At 35.5% G+C, this 21,805-nt stretch overlaps 1 long non-coding RNA gene across 1 annotated transcript in view; it reads left to right on the top strand.

The window, feature by feature from the left end:
• Positions 1 to 5,030: 5,030 nt before the first annotated feature.
• Positions 5,031 to 21,805, top strand: part of LOC142832871 (uncharacterized) — a 29,213-nt gene continuing 12,438 nt past the window's right edge. The window contains exon 1 of the long non-coding RNA XR_012907288.1: positions 5,031 to 5,098. This is a non-coding gene — a long non-coding RNA (uncharacterized LOC142832871). The remainder of the gene's footprint in view (positions 5,099 to 21,805) is intronic.

Genomic DNA, 21,805 nt, shown 5'->3' with positions numbered 1-21,805 from the left:
GTTCTTAAACTGGTCTCTTGGAGCAAATTATCTTTGGAGGGATATTTTTTTCTCAGAGTAGATATGGGGGGAGGGCCTTGGCCCTTCCTGGAAGTGATGTGTCAGACTCCACGTAGGAAGCCTTACTCTTTCTGAGGAGTGGATGGGCGGTGGGGTGGGGCAGAGGATAGGATGAAGAGAGGGAGGAGACATATGGGGATCAGGGATAGCTATGTAAAATGAAAAAAGCTTGTATTAAAATTTTTTCTATCAAAGAAAAAAGAGAACATATTAAACAGGAAAAAGAAAGAAACAACTAGAAGGAATATAAGTAGAGAGCAAAAGAGAAAAGGGAAAAATTTATGTAACAAATCAAAAAATCTAGAGTTTTGTTTTTAAAATGAGACTGCTGTAGCATGCACATTGTCAGCACAGGTCTAAGCCAGATGGGGATCTCAGTTCTGAGAGGAGAAGTAGACAGAAGACCCTGTCCCTAACTCAGAATCTATCTACAATCAATAATTGCTCACAAAAAAATTATTTTTCTCCCATTGGGTCTAAATGAATATACAAGGTTGTCTTAAGAGCAGGCCCCATGCCCTGTTTCAGATGGCCAAGACAAAATAAACTCACTGACATTTTTGAAAGATTTTAAAAATTTTGTTTTGTTTTGTTTCTGTCTTACAATGAGGTTGCACATTTTCCCTCTTATAAGGCTTTACTTATAGATAATGCTTTCTGATTTTGCATTGTTAATCAGTATCTCTCTTTGTGAATGTGTGTGTCTTCACATCAATATCTATTTCTTTTTATTGTTTTTATTAGGCTATATATTTTTCTCTATAACTCTCTCTCTTCTACCCTCTATTTGCTATTCACACTCCCAATTTACTCAGGAGATCGTACCCTTTTCTACTTCCCATGTAGATTAGATCCATATGTCTCTTTTGGTTCCTCTTTGTTGCCTAGGTTCTCTGGGATTGTGAATTGTAGCCTGGTTTTTCTTTGCTTTATGTCTAAAAGCCACTTATGTGTGAGTACATATGATATTTTTCTTTCTGGGTCTTGGTTTACATCACTCAATATGATGTTTTCTACTTCCATCCATTTGCCTGTAAATTTCATGATGTCATTATTCTTTTTCACTGTGTAGTACTCCATTTTGTAAATGCCCCATATTTTCCTTAACCATTCTTTGGTCACGGGGCATTTAGGTTGTTTCCAAATTCTGGCTATGACAAACATTGATGCTATAAATATAGTTGAGCACATGTCCTTATGGTAGGATTGGGCATTCTTTGAGTACATATCCAAAAGTGTTAAAGCTGATTATTAAGGTTGTTTCCTAAATTTCTGAGAAATCAGCATATTGACATCCAAAGGGGTTATACCAGCTTGCACTCCCACCAGCAATGCAGGAATGTTCCCTTTACCCCACAACCTCTCCAGCATAAGTTGTCATCAGTGTTTTTGATCTTGGCCATTCTTACAAGTGTAAGATGAAATCTCAGAGTTGTGTTGATTTGCATTTCTCTAATGGATTGTGCTTTTTTGGCTCTTTGTTTTCTGTTCATTAATTTGTTTTATTCTTTTCGTGAACGGTTATTATCATTTTACCATTACTTTCTTTTTCTTTCCTTTTTTTTTGATGACTGTTTTCTTTCTAATGATAAAGATAATAAAGGGTGTGGATTTGGATGTATGGGGGGAAATGTAGAGGCCCTGGAAGGAGTTTGTGTAGTGGGAACCAGAATCAGAATATATTACGTAAAAATTATTTCTATTAAAAATCAGTCATATTTAAATAATTGCTATATCCTGTGGAAAGTTACAATCTTGAGAAACTTGTAGAGATGCATTGCCTGTGAAAAAGCAAAAGTATCTATGATACTCAGAAATAAGATCAGTTGCCAGCAAGTGGATTTCAAAGTTTCCTAAGAATATAATGCACAGTGTTTTCTTTCTTTTTCTCTACTGTGTAAATATATGGCTTCCATTCAGATGCATGAGTGCATAAAACTCAAAGGCAGTGCATTAAATCCCCAACTTTAAGATACCATTATTTTTGAGATATATAGTACCAAGCTCCTACAGCCTTTATATTTTAAAGAAAAGGATAACTTTATTATTTAAACTCAACAAAAGAATAACGAACTTGTGAAGCCGCCAAACAATCCCACACCAGTTAAAAATTAGGGCTAATAAAAAGGACTATTTATTTGGGGGGGGGGGAAGCTTACAGATCACCATCCCAAACAACATTCCTCTCATCGCAAACATTTAACAGATAGTCTATTCCCCGGAAGCAAGAAAAAGAGCACCGGTTCCTGCTGCTTTTTAAAGTATAAAAGACCACGCCATAGTGGGCTGTTATCTTAAAGGCTATTGGCTGAAGGAGCGGAAGGAGCTCCGGCAGCAAACTTGGGCAAATTTTTGTATACAACATGTGCAGAAAAGCACTCTAAACTATTCTGAAAAATATAATTTGAAAGGTTTTCTACAGGAAACACATTTGAAATAAGCACTGGGCTCCAGTATTGTCATCTGCATCGCTATTTTTACTAGTAGGAATAAAAATTACTAGATCACTCAGCAAAAGTTCCAGAAAGATCTGGCTGATTTGGAATTGTTGTTTCCCGACACAGAGAAAATAGTAGTGATTGTACAGAAATACAGCTTTAATGTTTCCATTATTTCTTTGGCTCTTTACTTCAGGGTGAAGTTTCCTGATTATTCACAAATGCCTGGAAGGGTTAGCAGTGGAGGCCCATTTCCTGCTATTTCCTGGTCACTTGCTCTTCACAAACTCCTATTGTAAAAATCACCTTTTCAAGTTGATTAATGGTATTTCATAGAGACAGATTTTTGGCATTATTTTCAGGTTCCTTAACATGATCTTATAATTGACACTATTCAAGTAGTAGGCTTGGTATCTCAGTATGTTTAAATGCCCAGCCTTCTGGGCAAGTTCATTATCTAGAGGCTGTACCTCTGCTGCTCAGACACTTTAGGCTCATCGTGAGTAAAGGTAACATGTTTGAATGCTGTCTCTTCTCCTATCTTGGCTAAATTGGTTGTTTGTTAAAACTGATCAAATTTTCACTCCACAGTAGCCAATATTCACTTTCTCAATAATGATTTTTAGACTAATCTTAAATGTTATCCTAAATACCATGGTAAACTGCACACATTTCACTGTGGAAAGGTTTGCGTTTGTATTAGTCCAAAACAGAAGGCATTGAGTAATGTTTCTGAGAGACACAAAAACAAATGTCTGTTTATTTAAGATACTTCACTAATCACAGATCACAGAGAAAAGGAGAGAATCCTCATTAGCCTCTTTGGTACAGAAATGAACACGAGCAAGGAACTCAGGACAGCGAGGGGTGCACCCACACACTGAGACAATGGGGATGTTCTATCGGGAACTCACCAAGGCCAGCTGGCCTGGGTCTGAAAAAGCATGGGATAAATCCGGACTAGCTGAACATAGAGGACAATGAGGACTACTGAGAACTCAAGAACAATCGCAGTGGGTTTTTGATCCTACTGCACGTACTGGCTTTGTGGGAGCCTAGGCAGTTTGGATGCTCACCTTAGGAGACCTGGATAGAGGTGGGCGGTCCTTGGGCTTCCCACAGGTCAGGGAACCCTGATTGCTCTTTGAGCAGATGAGGGAGGGTGACTTGAGCGGGGGAGGGGGAGGGAAATGGGAGGCGGTTGCGGGGAGGAGGCAGAAATCCTTAATAAATAAATAAATATAAAAAATAAAAAAAATAGAATTGCATACAGGACCTTTTGTGGGCATTTTCACAGGAGCATGGAGGTAAATACCATCTCTGCGTGCCTGACCACTAACCACATCTGCATTTCTGTAGCCCTCTGTTCAACTTCAATGAATATCCCCAAGGAGCATCACATTTTCTGGAACTTGCTTGCTGCTTCTGTACACTCAGGGAGTTTCTGGTCCTTGTATCTTTCTGAGATTCTAGAGTCTTAAGGTGTATTAGCTCCTGAGAGCTGCAAACAAGGCTTCGTCATCCATCAGGAGGGATGTTTGCAATCTGGATGAAATTGTTACACAAACAGCAATTTTCTTAAATTATTCTATTTCAACAATCACCTTTGTTTTGTTGTTGCTATTTTGCCAACTTTTCATAATACTTTTTTATCACGGAGAACACATCATTCATTCTTCAGGACTTACATTATTAATGATGCACAGAATTTTCTATATCACCTCTTCATTCTCTTTAACTGATTCCCATTTACCTAATAACTTTACATAAAAGAAAATATTTTGGTATTTAAAAAATTATGTTTCTGTTTGATATTTTAACAGGCAATATATCAATTAATGTACATGTTGTTATTAACATTTTTGTGTTCATGTGTCTTTCTTTGTGACTGCATATCTGTCTGTTTTATTCTTTTTCTTTTTTTTTTCTTTTTGGTGTTTTGATACAGGGTTTCTATGTAGCTTTGGATATTGTCCTGGAACCAGCTCTTGTAGACCAGGCTGGCCTCGAACTCACAAAGATTAGCCTGCCTCTGCCTCCCGAGTGCTGGGATTAAAGGGGTGCACCAACACGACCCGGCTTGTCTGTCTGCCTTCTATCCTATCTTTGAAAACCTCTTACTTCAATGGTAGTCTCATTTCCTAATTTATGTAAATAAATGATTAAAAGTGGCTATCTCCATGTAACTATGAATGTATTTTCTTCTCACTTCTATCCAAGCTTTCATGATAAACTATCAATATCAAAATTCTAAGTAAAGACCCTTGAATCATTTTCATTAACTATAAAACTATACCCAATATTCTTATTTTAATTTTTAAACATTCCTAAATAATTCATTATGTTGTCACCCAGTTGTCTACACTTAACTGAGAGTTCTCTTCTCAGTTCACTTTTAATTGATCTATTTCCCATTGAGTTATTATGAATAATAAGGTATTAACTTAGACCAATTGACTAAGAGTCCAGCATGGTCATCAATGACTTTGTGTGGAAGTGAAAAGAAGATGCTTATTAAATGTTGTGTGCTTTTACAGGGTTCAGTAAGCATGAGGTTCCTTGTCTTTGCCTTGATAATGGCTCTCATGATCTCCATGCTTGTAAGTACATCCAGAAATTGTAAAGAATTGGTTTTTAGCAATTTTAGCCAACAACTTGTCTGGTTAAAAACACTCTGAGTAATGTTTACTTACTTTTGAATGAAACATTACTACTTTGAATTTTTTCAAGTGTTCAATTTTCTTGGATCAATCTATGTAACTTTACACATTATTTAGAAGTTCTTTGTAGCTAGTGGCAGAAACAGAAGTGAGCTTTCATATATAAAAAATGGATTATAAATACAAAAGAAATAACAGAGAAAATGAAAGCTGATTAAATTATAGCCTTTTTTTCTTCCATCTGAATGAATTAAATTTAACAACACTCCACATTTTCAAGATATATGGACCAAAGTAAACAATTACTGAATAGGATAAATTCTTCATAGAGCAGTCTAATTTTAATACATTCAAATATTACTATGTTAAAAATGGCAAATTTAGAGTCAATATAAAGAAAGTGAGGTGTGCTAAATGACTCTTCTTTCTTTTTTTCCCCCTAGACTGCTGATGGTTCTAGAAGGGTAAGATTGTCTCATTCACTGGAAACTTCATAATCATACATGAACTAAATATTTGTGTGGATATTTGAGATAGTATTTCTCTGTGCAACAGTCTTAGCTGTTTAATCATCTGCTTTGTAGACCAGGCTGGCCTCAAACTCACAGAGAGCCATCTGCCTTTGCCTTCCAAGTGCTGGTATTAAAGTTGTAGTCATCCACTGCCTGGTCACTAACTGTATTTTTCACTTTTCTTTTTCATTCTGCAGAGACATTCTGATAATGATAGGAGACGTCATGTAAGTACTCTTTTGATTATGTTGTTCAGTTCATATATGACTCTCAAATATGTACTCCCTAGGAACAAGCAATACTACTATGTGAAGATACCTGTGAATGACCAATGAATAATGTCTCAAAAGATTTGACTGGTTTGGTTCACTATAAAATTTATCGCCTAGGAATTAATTTAGGGGAGAATTCTGTAATGTCACTGGAAGGAAGGTAATTTACTCTTAAAATTGACTTTCTCTTGGTTTGGGCCATTAAGTTGTTTTATAGTTTAAGATTCCAGATACAGAGTAGACTTAGGAGAAGAAACGGAAATTAGACAATAGAGACAATATCTTCTTCTATCTATAAGATCATGAGGCCTTCCACAGACTGTGTCTTATGGCAAGTAAGTTTTAATGAAGTTCAGATTGAAGCATGATTAATAAAAACTCAGAGAGAGAAATTGGGGTTCAACTTGAAGGTCCTAAAAGCAAAGCATCCAGCTAGTGGTTCTTAACTTGACCTCACTCTGAAATGGTGATGCTACCTCCAGGAATCTCAGAATGACATTATGTCTGAGAGCTGTCTCTATCTGGTTTTATAATCGTCGATAGGGCTGGGATTAAGAGGATGTCCTTACTGGCTGATTTGTATAGCAAACTAGTATGTCTACTGGGATTAAAGGTGCGTGTTATTGCTGTCTGGTCTATAAACATGGCCAGTGTGGCTGTTTTACTTTCCCAATCCCCAGCCAAGCCTCATTTATTAAAATACAATTGAAATGCCTCTATACAGAATCTTCTATCTGCAGAAGGACACGTCCGAGTTTAGCAGAGAAGCATTAAATCCAGTCTCAGACTATCCTTGCCAAGACTTCTCCTGGACCAGGACACAGATATAAAGTTCCTTTAGTCCTGCCATCGGGACCTCTAAAAATCATGGGTTATTCTTGCTCTGCACTTTCTCTCGTCATTATTATTTTCCTTCTTCTAAATGGTTGTATTTCTAATTGAATTTACAGTTCATTGTTGAAATTAAGAGAACAGAGAGGAAGCCATGAGCATTTCTCTTCAGAAAGCTGTTATGTATCTCCATGATCTCAATCTGACATAATTTCTTGTGCTCTTGATTCTCTTCCCCAAACACTCTCCTGTTGGGAGAAGGGAGCTGCTTGTTGGTTCCCAGCTGCCCAGTTAGCTTAGACCCGAAATAATCACATAGAAACTGTATTCATTAAATCACTCCTTAGCCCATTAGCTCTAGCTTCTTATTGGCTAATTCTTACATATTAATTTAACGTGTTTCTACTAATCTGTATATCACCATGTGGCAGTGGCTTGCTGGCAAAGCTTCAGCACATGTATCTCTGGTGAGGGATCCATGGCATCTCTTTCTCCACCTTCCTTCTTCTGGCATTCAGCCCAGTTTTCCTGACCTAGCTAAATTCTGTCCTATGAACAGGCCAAGGCAGTTTCTTTATTCATTAAACAATAAAGGCAACACATAGACAGAATGACCTCCTACACTACTCTCCTGAAGAACACATCATTTTCTTTATTGAAGGACAAGCTATTTTCTCTTTTTTCCAGTCCCTTACTTAGAGTAACATATGCCTGTTAAAACTAGCTTGCCTTTTATTATGCTGCATTAGATTGTGTCATTTCAACGTGATATCTCCAAAATTTCTTCCCTAATAAACAACATACAAAACCTAAAATGATTCAAGATAACTTACAGAAGAGGGGTAGAATGCATGAGTTTCATTTGAATAATAAGAAGTTAGGAAGCATAAGAGACCACCAGCTGATAGAACTCCAGGGTTGAGGAGAAGCTCCATTTAGGTTTGAAAACACTTCCCTGTAGATTCAAGGATTGGGAGGTGGTCAGATGAAGAAAATATCTTAAGGAGATTTAAGGTCCAGTTTCTATGTTTATCTTTCACCAGTAGTCTAAGATTTAAATGAAAAACCTGATAAGATATAAATACACATCTTTTATCCTTCCTTGAAACTTTATTTTCTGGGTACAATTTAAAATCTCATAAAGCTAGACAGATAGCATCATCATGCAATTCACAGATAAATCTACAGTGACTCCAAGACCTGTAATTCATTAACGACAGATATAGTAGTTAAAGTCATGCGGTCTCAAACCTTTCTTTCTCTTTCTGTCTTTACAGAGACATCGTGATCGCCGAGATGTGTCAAGTGAAAGCGAAGAGAGAAAAAGTTATTTTCGACCAAATAATATAAGAATACAACCTTATCCTTACCCTAATGGTTACCCTTCTCCTTATCCTGATGGTTACCCTTCTCCTTACCCTAATGGTTACCCTTCTCCTTATCCTGATGGTTACCCTTCTCCTTACCCTAATGGTTACCCTTCTCCTTATCCTTCTACTGATTACTAACCACAGGAAAAGATTAAAAGGTAAGGTGAAACTGGATATTTTCAAAAACTTACTGGTAACATCAGTTGAGAAAAGACCAATCAGTTGAGAAAAAAAAATCAGATCAAATTCAAGTTCAATTTAAAATTTCTAGAAGTATAATCGCTTATTGAAATGAGTATAACCAAAAGAATCTGATTAATCCCAACCAAGAAGTATGTCTGAGAAGGGTATATCAGTTTTCTCTCCTGGCCTGACAACCATTATTCCTGATACTCAGCTAATCTCATCTCTACAGTATCAAATGTTACACAATCAATAATATGTCGAAAGAATTTACTGTATTCCTTAAACATTTTCGAGCATGTCAGAGGGCTCAAAGTGTGAATGTTTATGACTGAAGACTCCAGAGGCACTAGAGCTGCCTAGGGTCCTGTTGAAAGTTCTTCCTCCCAAAACACAATCTTATAGGAGTTGAGTACACACCTTCTGAAGAAGAGGGAGAACTTGAGAGAAGGAAATTATATGCAAGTCATGGTGTTTGGATATGCATTTTAATAACTTTTCAATATGATTTGTAAGACAATGAAGTTGAGATATCTGATCATAACAAATTACATGGACAATATAATTTCAAAATGGTAACATAATTGCAACATAAAGATGCATAAATATTAGAAAATCAAATTTAAGAGGGTCAAGTGTTAAGGCACAACATTAAATATAAATTTTATGAAATGGCAAATTTTTATCTACTATAAAATATTAGATTACCATAAAGGTAAAAGAGGAGTTACCATTGTATCAAATAAGAACTATAAGCTAATTTCACTTTTTAAAATACATTTGGGCATTAATTAAAATTAATTATCTGGTTATCATAGATAACTAATAACATCAGGTAATCAACTTGAATAATTGGAATACAACTAAGATTCTTTTTAATATTTAATATATCTTGAAATTTTTTGAAAGCAGCACCTGAGAATGAAAAGAACAGCTAGACTCAGCAGATTAATCATAGATGAATTTGATAGGATTTTAAGTTGTAGAAGACAGATGGTTTGTTATGTTTCTATCGTTTAATTTTTATTTAATTTTGTATACGGTGCTCATTCAGACACTTGGTCATATTCTTTCATATTATCTACATCAAGTTGTTCTTTATCCAATAAATATTTCTAGTAATTTAAGTTTTTGTGATAACTTCTTTTCTTTCTTTTTCAGGATGCTATCCAGTTACTTCGTTGGCTTCCCCATCACCCATGATTGTCCATTATTCCTCGATGCTTTCATAAAGATAATATATGCTATAGCAAATAAAAAGACCTTCCCTTAAAATTTCTGAACTATTTTAGATCTTCCATTTAATACTACTAGACACCATATCACAAATGATTCTGATAGAAATACACTAATTTCTCAATGGAATAAATTCCAACTGCATTATCTTTATGTGGTCTGTTTGGTTTTTTTTTTGTAATTCAGATCAGTAATGCAAATTGACACTATTCAGCCACCGCACAGTCTCAATTGGACTAAGGCAAATTCTTTAACAGATTTTGATGTCAGTTAATTAATATCTACTGTCATATTCACATAATTCCTTATACAGTGTCCTTATTAGCTATAAATTTGGGTTATTTAATAAACTGTTCTTATGCTCCAGCATTTTTTTCCTGTGAAGGAGAGATCCTGGAGAGGAGCTATATCTACAAAGACTATTTGGCTGACTAGAAAATTAAAACAACAGAAATGTTGGTATGTTGTAGATCCAAGGTCTGGTTACCTTATCTTGGCTTGTTCTTGCCCAAGAAGTACCATTCTTTGCCTATCTCTGTGTCAGACTAACATCTTGTGACTAATAGATAAAAATCCTTTAGAATCTATTAACTTAGCTTACTTGTTTCCACCAACTCTAAAGCTCAGATAGCATCTTGGGCCCAGTAAAGCTTTATATCAGTGTAACTATCTCACATGTACCCAGTAATGTATTTCAGATTTACATTGATTTATGACTTTCTTTTTTTTTTAACTTTTTGTTTTCTTTTTTTTTAAGATTTATTTATTATGTACACAGTGTTCAGCCTCCATGCCTGCAGGCCAGAAGAGGGCACCAGATCTCATTACAGATGGTTGTGAGCCACCATGTGTTTGCTGGGAATTGAACTCAAGACCTCTGGAAGAGCAGTCAGTGCTCTTAACCTCTGAGCCATCTCTCCAGCCCTGATTTATGACTTTCTTTTTCTATAAAAACCATAAAACATCATGAAACTGCTTCCACATTGAAATATGGAATTTGGGGTTAATAAACTCTGTGGTTTTTGGCCATGGTGAAAGATTTCAGAATAAGAAACACATTTTTCTCTTTAAGATTAGAGCTGGTTTTTGTTAAATATCCAGTTTTCTATTTCTCCCTATCCAAGTCTCACTCCTTTTAGGTAAGAAAGTAATACTCTTTGTTACTCCGCAGTAAGAGAATCAAAGTGACTTGGAAAAGTTGTTTCTGATCTTTATTTGAGTGCCACAGCACTCATACAGCCATAGATACACAGATATCATACATACACACAAAAGAATTGATCAAAACTTACACTTACAATCTTTACAGAGCTAGAAATAAAAAAAAAGAAAGACAGAAAATTCATTTGGACTCATCAGGCCCAAGCAAAGTAATTTTGGTAAATAACTCTGATGGAATTATGAAACTTTACCTCAAATTATATGTCAGAACTGTAGTGATGAAGGCATAATTATAGTGGAACAAAAGCTGACATAGAGATCTTTAGAATAAACTAGGAATTCAAAATAAATCAGCATTCTATGACCACCTAATTTTTGACAAATGCATCAAAATATACTCTGGAGAAAAGACAATCTTGTCAGCACATGATTTTCACAATACTAAATATTGGCTACCAGAAGAGTAAAATAAGATCTTGATACACAGCCTGCTCAAAAACAGATTTAAAATGGATGAGTGGCATTCTTTTCTCCTTTCTTCCTTCCTTAGTTCCTTCCTTAGTTGCTTCTTTCCTTTCTTTCTTTCTTTCCTTCTTTTTTCTTTCTTTTTGTTTTTTGTTTTTTCAAGGCAGGGTTTCTCTGTGGCTTTGGAGCCTGTCCTGGAACAAGCTCTTGTAGACCAGGAAATGGTCAGCTGTGCATGTTGATGCTAGCTCTTAATCTGAGCACTTGGGAGGCAAAGGGAGGTTAATCTCTGACTTTGGGGACAGTCTAGAGCAAATTCCAGGATAGCTAGGGTTACTCAGAGAAATCCTGTCTCAAAAAAAAAAAAACAAATAAAAACCCCAAAATCTGGAGTGCTTGAGCTTTGAGAGGAATATTGAGAATGTACTACAAGGCAATAGTGGACAAGACTCTAAATAAATGGGAAACAGTTTTAAAAATCAACAAATGAGACTATATTAGATATAAATATTTTATATAACAAAAATATCAACTAGACAGAGTATAGAATGTGAGTAATTCTATTTTTTTTTTGGTTTGGTTTGGTTTTTGTTTTGTTATGAAATGGCTTGTCTGCTGCTTTTGAGACAGTCCTAGGACTTGCTCTGTAGACCAGGCTGGCCTCAAACTCACAGAGATCCGTCTGCCTCTGCTTTTCCACGCTCGGATTAAGGGCACTTGCCACTACCACCTGGCTGGGAAAAGTTATATTTTTTGTTATATTGCTTTTATTTTATGAATTATTATATAGGAAATATAAGGCAGATATTTGGAAAAATGCTGTCTAGTTATAAAAAAGTTCTATTTTTTTGTTTTATTGATTATACATTTTCTCCATCCTCTCCTTTTCTCCCCATCTCCTTTTACCCTTCTTGTGACCTCCATGTTCACAATTTACTAAGGAGATCTTGTCCTTTTCCCCTTCCTCTTTAGATCTATGTATGTCACCTTTAGGGTCCTCTTTGTGTCTGAGATTGTAGACTATAGGCTGTTTATATTGATTTATGTCTAGAAGTCACTTATAAGTAAGTACATGTTATATTTGTCTTTCTGGATCTTGGTTACCTCACTCAATATGACTTTTTCTAGATCCATACATTTACATGCAATTTTCAAGGCATATATATTGGATTTTTCATGACAGGGTTTCTCCGTAGCTTTTGGTTCCTGTCCTGGAACTAGCTCTTGTAGACCAGGCTGGCCTCGAACTCACACAGATCCACCTGCAAGCCGGGCGGTGGTGGCGTCATTATATTTTTAACGCTGTGTAGTATTCCATTGTGTTAAAGTACCACATTTTCTTTATCCATTCTTCTGTTGAGAAGCATCTAGATTACTTACAGGTTCTGGCTATTACAAATAATGCTGCTATAAATATAGTCGAGCACATGTCCTTGTGGTATGATTGAATATTCTTTAGGTATAAACCCAACAGCAGTATTGTTGGGCCTTGAAGCAGATAGTTTCCTAGTTTTCTGAGAAATTGCCATACTGATAATCAAAGTTTCTGGACAAGTTTGCATTCCCACAAACAATGGAGAAGTGTTTCCTTTACCTCACATTCTCTCCAGTATGCTTATACTGGAGTCATCAGTGTTTTGATCATGTCCATTCTGACAGTTGTAAAATGAAATCTCAGAGTTGTTTTGATTTACATTTCTTTGATGACTAAGGATTTTGAGCATTTTCTTAAGTGTCTTTCAGTCCTTTGAGAGGGGTCTGTACCCCATTTTCTGTTTTGCTTTGTTTATTTTGGAATATTTGGTTTTTTATTTTTTTGATGTCAAGTTTCTTGAGTTCTTTGTATATTCTGGAGATCAGTCCTCTGTCCAATGTGGAGTTGGTGAAGATCTTTTCCCAGTCTGTAGGCTGCCATTTGATTTTATTGACCATGTCCTTTGCTTTACAGAAGCTTCTCAGTTTCAAGAGGTCCCATTTATTAATTGTTGCTCTCAGTGTTTGTGCTACTAGGGTTATATTGACAAAATTGTTTCCTGTGCCAATGCATTCAAGTGTACTTTCTAATTTCACTTCTATGAGGTACAGTCTGGGTGGTTTTATGTTGAGACCTCCGATCCACTTGAATTTGAGTTTTGTGCGTGACCATAGATATGGATCTATTTGCATTTTTCTACTTGTTAATATCCAGTTATGCCAGTGTTGTAGGGAGGATGCTTGTTTGTTTTCCAGGCTACCCAGTCTCCTGAAGTAATCAAACAGAAAATGTAGTACTTAAGTCACTGTTTGGACAATCACTTAAGCATATTGCTAGCTAGTGCTTACATCTTAATTTAACCCATTTCCATTATTTTATATTTTACTAGGAGGCTCTTGGCATACCAGCAATGTTCCAGCAGGCAGCTTGCATCTTGCCCCTCTCGAAGCTCCACAGTGTCTCTCTGACTCTGTATTCTTTCTCCCAGCATTCATTTTAGTTTTCTCCACTTAGCTCTGCTCTACCCGATCACAGGCCAAGACAGATTCCTTATTAATTAACCAATGGTATTCACAGCATACAGAGGGGATTCCCACATCTTGCCAGCACCATTTGTTGAATATGCTTTCGTTTTTCCATTTTATATTTTTTCAGTCTTTATCAAAATTCAGGTATTCTTAGATGTATGGATTGGTATTCAGGTCTTCAGTTTAATTTAATTGGTTCTTCTCTCTATTTTTTTAAATATTTTATTTATTTATTATGTATACAATATTCTGTCTGCATATATGCCTACAGGCCAGAAGAGGGCACCAGACCTCATTACAGATGGTTGTGAGCCATCATGTGTTTGCTGGGAATTGAACTCAGGACCTATAGAAGAGCAGGCAATGCCCTTACCCTCTGAGCCATCTCTCTCCTCTCTATTTTTATGTCAATACCAAGCTGCTTTCAGTACTGTAGCTCTATAGTAGAGTTTGAACTCAGGAATTTTGATGCCTTCAGAAGTTCCTTTGTTGCACAGGATTGTTTTTGGCTTCTTATGAAGTTGAATATTGTTCTTTTGAGATCTCTGAAGAATTTTGCTGGGATTTTGATGGGCATTGCATTGAATATGTAGATTAATTTTGGTAAAATTACCATTTTTAAGATGTTATTTCTACCTTCCTAAGAACTGGGAGATCTTTTCATTTTCTAGTGTATTCTTTCTTCAAAATTTTAAAGTTCTTGCCATATAGGTCTTTCATTTGTTTGGTTTGAATTATCCCAAGATATTTTATCTTATTTGTGGCTATTGTGAAGGGTGATGTTTCTCTGATTTTTTTCTCAGCCCAATTATCATCTGTATAAAGAAGGGCTACCAATTATTTTTTAGTCCATCTTCTATCCTGCTACATTATTGAAGTTGTTTATGAGTTGTAGGAGTTTCCTGATAGAGTTTTTGGGGTCACATATGTATCCTATCAAATTGTTAGCAAATAGTGAAAGTTTGAGTTCATTTCTGATTTATATCCCCTTGATGTTCTGCTAGAACTTCAAGTTCTATATTGAATAGAGTAGGAGAGAATGGAAAACCTTGCCGTGTTTCTGATTTCAATGGGATCACTTTGACTTTCTCTTCATTTGTTAGAAAAAAATACATCAAAAGGATACCTCTCAATTTTGAACATCTATGCCCCAAATGAGGACACCCTCATATGTAAAGAAATATTACTAAAACTTAAATCACACATTAAGCCCCACACTAACAGTGGGAGATCTCAATAGCCCACTTTCACCACTGGATAGGTTTGCCAGCCATATACTTAACAGAGAAATAAGGGAACTAGCAGATGTTATGACTCAAATGACTTAACAGACATCTATAGAACATTCCATCCAAACATAAAAGAATATACCTTCTTCTCAGTACCCCATGAAACCTTCTCAACAATTGATCCCATACTCAGTAACAAATAAAACCTTAGCAGATACAAAAAAATTGGAATAACCACACATATCTTATCAGATAACCATGGCTTAAAGTTAGAATTCAACACCAACATGAATTTCAGAAAGCCCACAAAACCGTGGAAATTGAACAACGCTCACCTGACTCACCAACAAGTCAAGGAAGAAATAAAGAAAAAAATTAAAGACTTCCTAAAATCAACAAAAATGACCATACAACATACCCAAACTTATGAAACACAATGAAAGCAGTGTTAAGAGGAAAGTTCATACCACTTAATGCCTTCATAAAGAAACTAGAACAATCCAATACTGACATGTTAGCAGATCACCTGTAAACTCTAGAACAAAAAGAAACAAACTCACCCAGGAGTGAGTTTGAGACCAGCCTGGTCTACAGAGTTCCAGGAGAGGCAGAGCAGTTACACAGAGAGACCATGTCAAAAAAAAAAAAAACCGGGAAAAAAGATGAAGAAGAAATAATTTTAGAGAGAGATTTGTGAGAAATTGAGAAATGGATAGCTTAAACATTCTTACAGATACATCATGTAAGAATCTATAGTTGAACAACATTCCAATATGGTTTTTAAAACAATATGTTTAAGGAACTTGGTCTTGTGGAATGGACAAAGTCATTTATATAGTAATAAAATAATTTCTACATGAAAATACAGGATATTGGCAACTTATACTTGAGCTTGCCAGTTTTACTTATTTAGGTCTATGTAGTTGCCAGTCTACAAAATGTAGAAATGATCTATTTTCCTTTGACGTACAGGCTTAAATAGAAATCAAATCATTATATGTTTGCCTCATGCTTCAGCTATACCACCTACAACAATGCTTGACAGAGTAACCAAACACAACCTGTTTGAAAGGAAGAAGTGGCTTGGTATATCCTCACCAGATTTTATGCTGCTGCCTAACTAATGTTTTATTAATTAATATTTCAGGGTTAAAGTGATTTCATTTTCTCAGTGAATTAATATATTTTAAAAATACTCTTATATAGTGTATTTCTGTTTGTACTTTTAATATATTTTCATATTGATTGTCTTAACCACATTCTTTCTCAATATAAACAACACTACAATAAATTTATATGACAGTTCTTTCAAAATAAAATCAAGTTTAGTCACACATTACTTTTTTTGCCAAGGTTATTCAAAATTAATTCTAACATTAATTTGAAACTTAACATTTACTGTTTTAACCATAATTATCTTAATGTACTAATAAGCTGAGAGTACAATTTTCCTATCATACTGTTCCCTGATTTTGGAAAGGAAATATTTACTCTATATAATTGTATATTTATGTAGTAATTTATTTTTCATTTTACAAGTGCTCAATTTAAACCATTACCTCAGCAGAGACACCTGTACTTAATCTGTGAACAATCCAGCAACTACAAAGAGATTTTGAATACTTAAAATATGAATATATCCATTTTTCATTATGAAATAAGCAATAGTCTTTAGGAGTCAAGGACAAAAAGTAGACCAGGATTGGCCATGTAATGGTTAATTTAGAATGCTGATTTGATATTGTTATGAAACACCTTTGACAGTAATGATGTACACCTTTGTGTGTGTTTGTGAGAGCATTTCAGGAAAATTTTAACTGGGAAGGGAGGACATACCCTAATGTAGGTGGCACATTCAATATACTTGGGACCTTCTTTGAATAAAAGCATGTACCTCAGTTTGAGATTTTCTGTTTTCCAAATAACTGATCTGCAGAGCAGGTAACATTCCATTCCCAAGCATGAAGTCCGCGACCATCATGCCTTCCCTGACATGACATGTTCTCAACGTGTGAATCAACATAATTCCTCTGTTCAGATAGGTCTCAGCATGTATTTGATCCCATAGGTGTCAATATAATTACTAATCATGTACTTTAAATATTCCCTTCCTTCTTTTCCCAGTATCTCTGGTCTTCATCCTGTACGGAATCTTTATGCCCAGTCAGAACACAACAGAAATCGTTCACATCTACCTGACAAAGAAAGTGGACACTAACTTTGCATTCACTATCTAAGAATGACATATTGTGCCAGCTACTCATATCAGGAAAATAATTTCAACTTTATATTTTGAAAAACTGAGAGAAAACCACGTATAGTTGTGATTTAATGTGTGCTATGGAAAAAATGAAGGTGGTTGAGTCAAAGAATATTGCACATAGCAGCATTATGATCATAAGATCGCCACACACTTTTATTCATACCCAGTGTTTTAAAGAATTTATTTCGATCTCTTTGAATCCATGACTTCATATGTATAAGTATATATATGAATTCTGAAATAAAGTCTATGAACATCAGATTTCAGTACCTAGAAATTCATACATTTCCTATTGCCTCTACAAAGAAAATTTAAATCTATGATAATAACTAATTTAAATTATATTTGGGGTTTTTGAAGCACGGTCTCACTAAGTAGCCCTGCCAGTCCTAGAAATCAAATTTTTGTATAAACCAGGCTGGCCTCTAACTTACAGAGCTCTGCTCCACTCTGCCTGCCGAGTGTAAAGATTAAATGCTAATCAGCTAGCCTCGTCCATCAAATCTAAGCAATGTTAATGCAATTCACCCAGCTGACAATTATAGAAAAGAAACTGTACATTTTCAACATAACTATTTAGTTTAAGCCGCAGAGCTATAGCATATTTGCAGAGAACCTAGGCCAGTTCATGCAAGCCTTCTGGTTGGCAGTTCAGTTTTTCTGAGCCCCTATTAGCCCAGCTTAGTTAATTCTGTGCTTTCCTTGTAATGCCCTTGGTCCTGCTGGCTTTCATGATCCTTCCTCCTCCTCTTTCCCAGGATGCCCCTCAGTCTGCCTAAGGTTCGGCTGTGGTTCTGCAACTGCATCTGTCGCCACCAGTTGCTGTGGCACCTCTCTGATGACAATTGGGTTAGGCAACAATCTATGAATATAGCAAAAATATTTGCGAATCGTGTCTTTAACTTTTTTTTTTTGGCCAGTCATGTTCAGTTCTAGCCCAAGTTTTGGGGGCTACCCAGCCTGGAGCAGGAGCTGCCCCTGCCTTCTTTACTTACCTTTAAAACCTTTTCTGTCCCATCCAGTCTCCATAGGTAAAAAAGTGTCTAGTCTTACTGCAATGTGATATATTTACTGTGCCTAGTCTTACAGAGACATGACTGGCTGATAAAGACACACGGAAGGGCTGCTTTTTTCTGAAAAGAAAGGATGACCAGTGAATTGCGAGGGTGGGAGGAGAGGGAGGATGGAAGATTGTATGGGAGTAGAGGAAGAGGAAACAGAAAGTCTAGAAATAATTAATGAATAAAATAAATAAAATCAAACCGATGAGTTTATTTATCTCAGTTAGTGTAACACAGTTAAACTTATCAATCTAATTATCCTGGGGAAAACATTGATCTAATCTCTAGCTTTCTTCCCCCACTTTAAGAGTGGAAAATGTCACATGTATAAAATATAACTTTTTCTGCAGACATTTTATTTCTTACTTTTAATTTCATGAAGAATTATTTTCCTGGTCCTATTCTTTGAACTCTGTAATGCCACCAAAATAATCTTTGCTCTGTGAAATATGATGAATGATTTCTTTTGTACACATTCTGTTAAAACTTTAAATTTATGTCATTAAGGAACCTCCACGTTCAATGGAACATTGATTTATAGGCATCAAGCTTTCCTTTTTGAACTTTCACCTCTGTTGCTTCTACAATATTCTCATATTCAACAAGTTCCCATCTATTCTCATGTTCTCCACCATATTACATCAGAATTGTCTATGAGATATCTCTTCAGCTACTTTACTTGTGATTCTAAGGAGGATTCTATTATGGCCCAGATTTGCATAATTTTAATTATAGCCAAATATAGATTCATAAGGGCCTAAATTGAACCAAAAATATAAATATTTTGCTCCTAAATTTACATACATTTACTTGATAGACTATTTTCTGCAACTATGTGTGTTTCACCAAAGATATCAAAAGACACTAAAACCAAGAACAAAGCTTATCAGCAGGTGTCCTTAGTACCAGAAAGATTTCATATTTTTCATAACACAGGTATAATGTTTCACATTGTCAAAATTTTCCACTTCATACATTCTAAGAGGAAAATAATCTGTTTGGTTTAGTAAGCATTACGAGTTTTGGTACATGCTTCATTTTTAGGATAAATGAAAGAGATGAGGAAAAGCAGAAGTAAATGTTGCTTAAATATCACTGTTAATATCACTTCCTTTTCTGTAATCTGAAGAAAGCAATTTAATGTCACACCTGTGTTGTTCTTGTGGCCTTTATTGAAAAGAAGGTCTGGCATTTTCAGAGAGCATACTATGTAGCGACAAGAAAATAAGACATCTGTGTTTCTTTCATTTTAAATGTCAAGATACTATCTCCGTCATCAGTGTTCTTAAACAATCTTTCATTGTATATTATGAAACAAGAACTAACAAAAGTTTCTACTGCCCAGAGCCCAGTATTCCCGTTTCCCCTGTCATTAATAACCTCTCTCCTTCCTAACCTGTTAAAATAGATAATAAGTGATAGGTTAATAACATTTGGATTCCTGAAAAAATACAAATGACTTAAGAATAACAAGTGCATTACTGTGTGCATGAATTTTTGCTTGACAGTGACTTTGAATCACTAGTTTGCTCATGGTTCACTAAATGATAAATACCATAGATCGGCTACAACCTCGCCAAATTAGATTTGATCAATGAATCAGAAATAAATAAATGAAATGGCAAATATGAAGAATAAAATCAAGATAAAATGTTACGGCTATGACTGACAGTTTCAAACTAAGTAAAGTAATCATCAATTTTTAACATCATATCAATTTCAATAGGTATAGAACACTGAGAATCCATTTCCCCATTGAGAAGATTCTATAGATTTTATTTGCTTGATGTGTGATAAGATTAAGTAAGTTTTTAAATCATGACAATTACACCAAAAAATAAGCATGTTTATATCGGACTTAACTGACTTATTACTTTAGTTTATATGAGTTCTGTGTTTTCAGGATCAGAAAAACAACCTCAGACGCTGTCCTTCAGGTGCTGTGCAGATTCCTTTTGTTTGTTATTTACGTGTATAATTTCTTTTTTTTTAATTATAATATAAATGCATCATTTTCTTGCTCCCTTTATTTTCCCCAACCACTTTCATGTACTTTTTTATTCTCAAATGCATTGCATATATGTATGTATGTATGTACATATTTGTAATTTATTTATCATTTTGTATATATCTATATATAATATATACACACATATATATAAATGTTCCCAAACATATTAATGCGACCTGTTCATTCTTTATATACATATACTTCGGAATCGATCACTTGATTTTGGATAATTAGAGGACTCATACCTCAGGAGGACCATTTCTCCCACTTTCAGCATTCATTAGATGTCAGATATTCTTGTAGAGTTGAAGCCTGGTTAGCTTTCCCTTTCCACCTTAGCAATGCTACTTGTCTGTTCTTGTTCACATTTTGCTTAAGGAGGCATCTTGAACTACATTTTAACCATATAGCTGAAATGAAATTTCTAGGAGAGGCAATCACAATTCAAACTTCCTGTTCCTTTGTTCTGATCCCCCCTCTTCCACCTTTTCAACAGGATCCTCTAGCTCAGGTGCAGGAACTGTGCTAGGATGGGATCTCTCACTTTTCCAGGGGCTCTTTTATTAGGCTAATCAGGCTAGCTAGCCAATACAGGCAATTTTCCTGTCCTTGCCTTTCCAGAGCTGAGGTTACAGGTGTGCACTAATACACTCAACATTTATATGTTGTTTGGGGAGAACACAGATTTTTGTGTTATCTAACACTTTACAAAACGAGACTTCTCTTCACAAAGATTTTTTAAACATAGATAAAATGTAATATATCTAACATTAGCCAGAAAATAACCAGGATTCTTACAGAAATTCAGAAAATATATTACAAAACAATTCCTTAATGTTCATTTCATTTAACACTTGGTATTGAATGGGACCATTAAGTTTTATATGACTCCATAGATACATGCTATTAGCACCTAGATGAGTCATGGACCTCTGCAATAACCATAGTAAAATTAAGCTTCTCTGATGAAGGTTGATGACAACACTAATTTGTGGGTTTGGTCCATTCGGTGAATAAAACAGCCATGGTTATTCTCTAAGGCCTATAGTCCACCCCCGCACTCCGAGCTACAAGTTTTTAATTAGAATTACAAGATAGGGCATGAGTTCCTTTTAGTGATGTGGACCTTAAAGATAAACAGAAAGACACTTACCTCCTCTGTAATGACCATGTCACTCTTGGGCCTATGCATATATCTACCAGCTTATCCAGCACTGTGGCTGATTGGGTCAACAGCTGAGCAGCTTTTACGGGATACATTGAGGAGGATTTTCAATACTTAAGTACAAAGTTGAAGGAGTTGATCAATGCAGTAGATATATCACTCACCTCCAACAAGTATACTTTCTTTGGGTTACATTCAAATTTTGTCCTTAGTGCTAGATATAACTAGTGGCACCCCATTGAAAAAAGAGAACAATTTTCCCTTTCCCAGCAAGTATCAACTGTAAATAGCTTCTTGGTTTGGGGTAGAACTTTGTTTCTACACCCTTTTGTCTATGCTGGGCTTTCATCTAGTTTTAAATGGTATGTGTCTTGTATGTGCTGTCA

This window comes from Microtus pennsylvanicus, chromosome 12 (assembly GCF_037038515.1).
Source record: "Microtus pennsylvanicus isolate mMicPen1 chromosome 12, mMicPen1.hap1, whole genome shotgun sequence".
Taxonomy (NCBI): Eukaryota; Metazoa; Chordata; class Mammalia; order Rodentia; family Cricetidae; genus Microtus; species Microtus pennsylvanicus.
The sequence above is the reverse complement of the archived record's forward strand: the minus strand, read 5'-3'. Positions and strand labels throughout refer to the sequence as shown.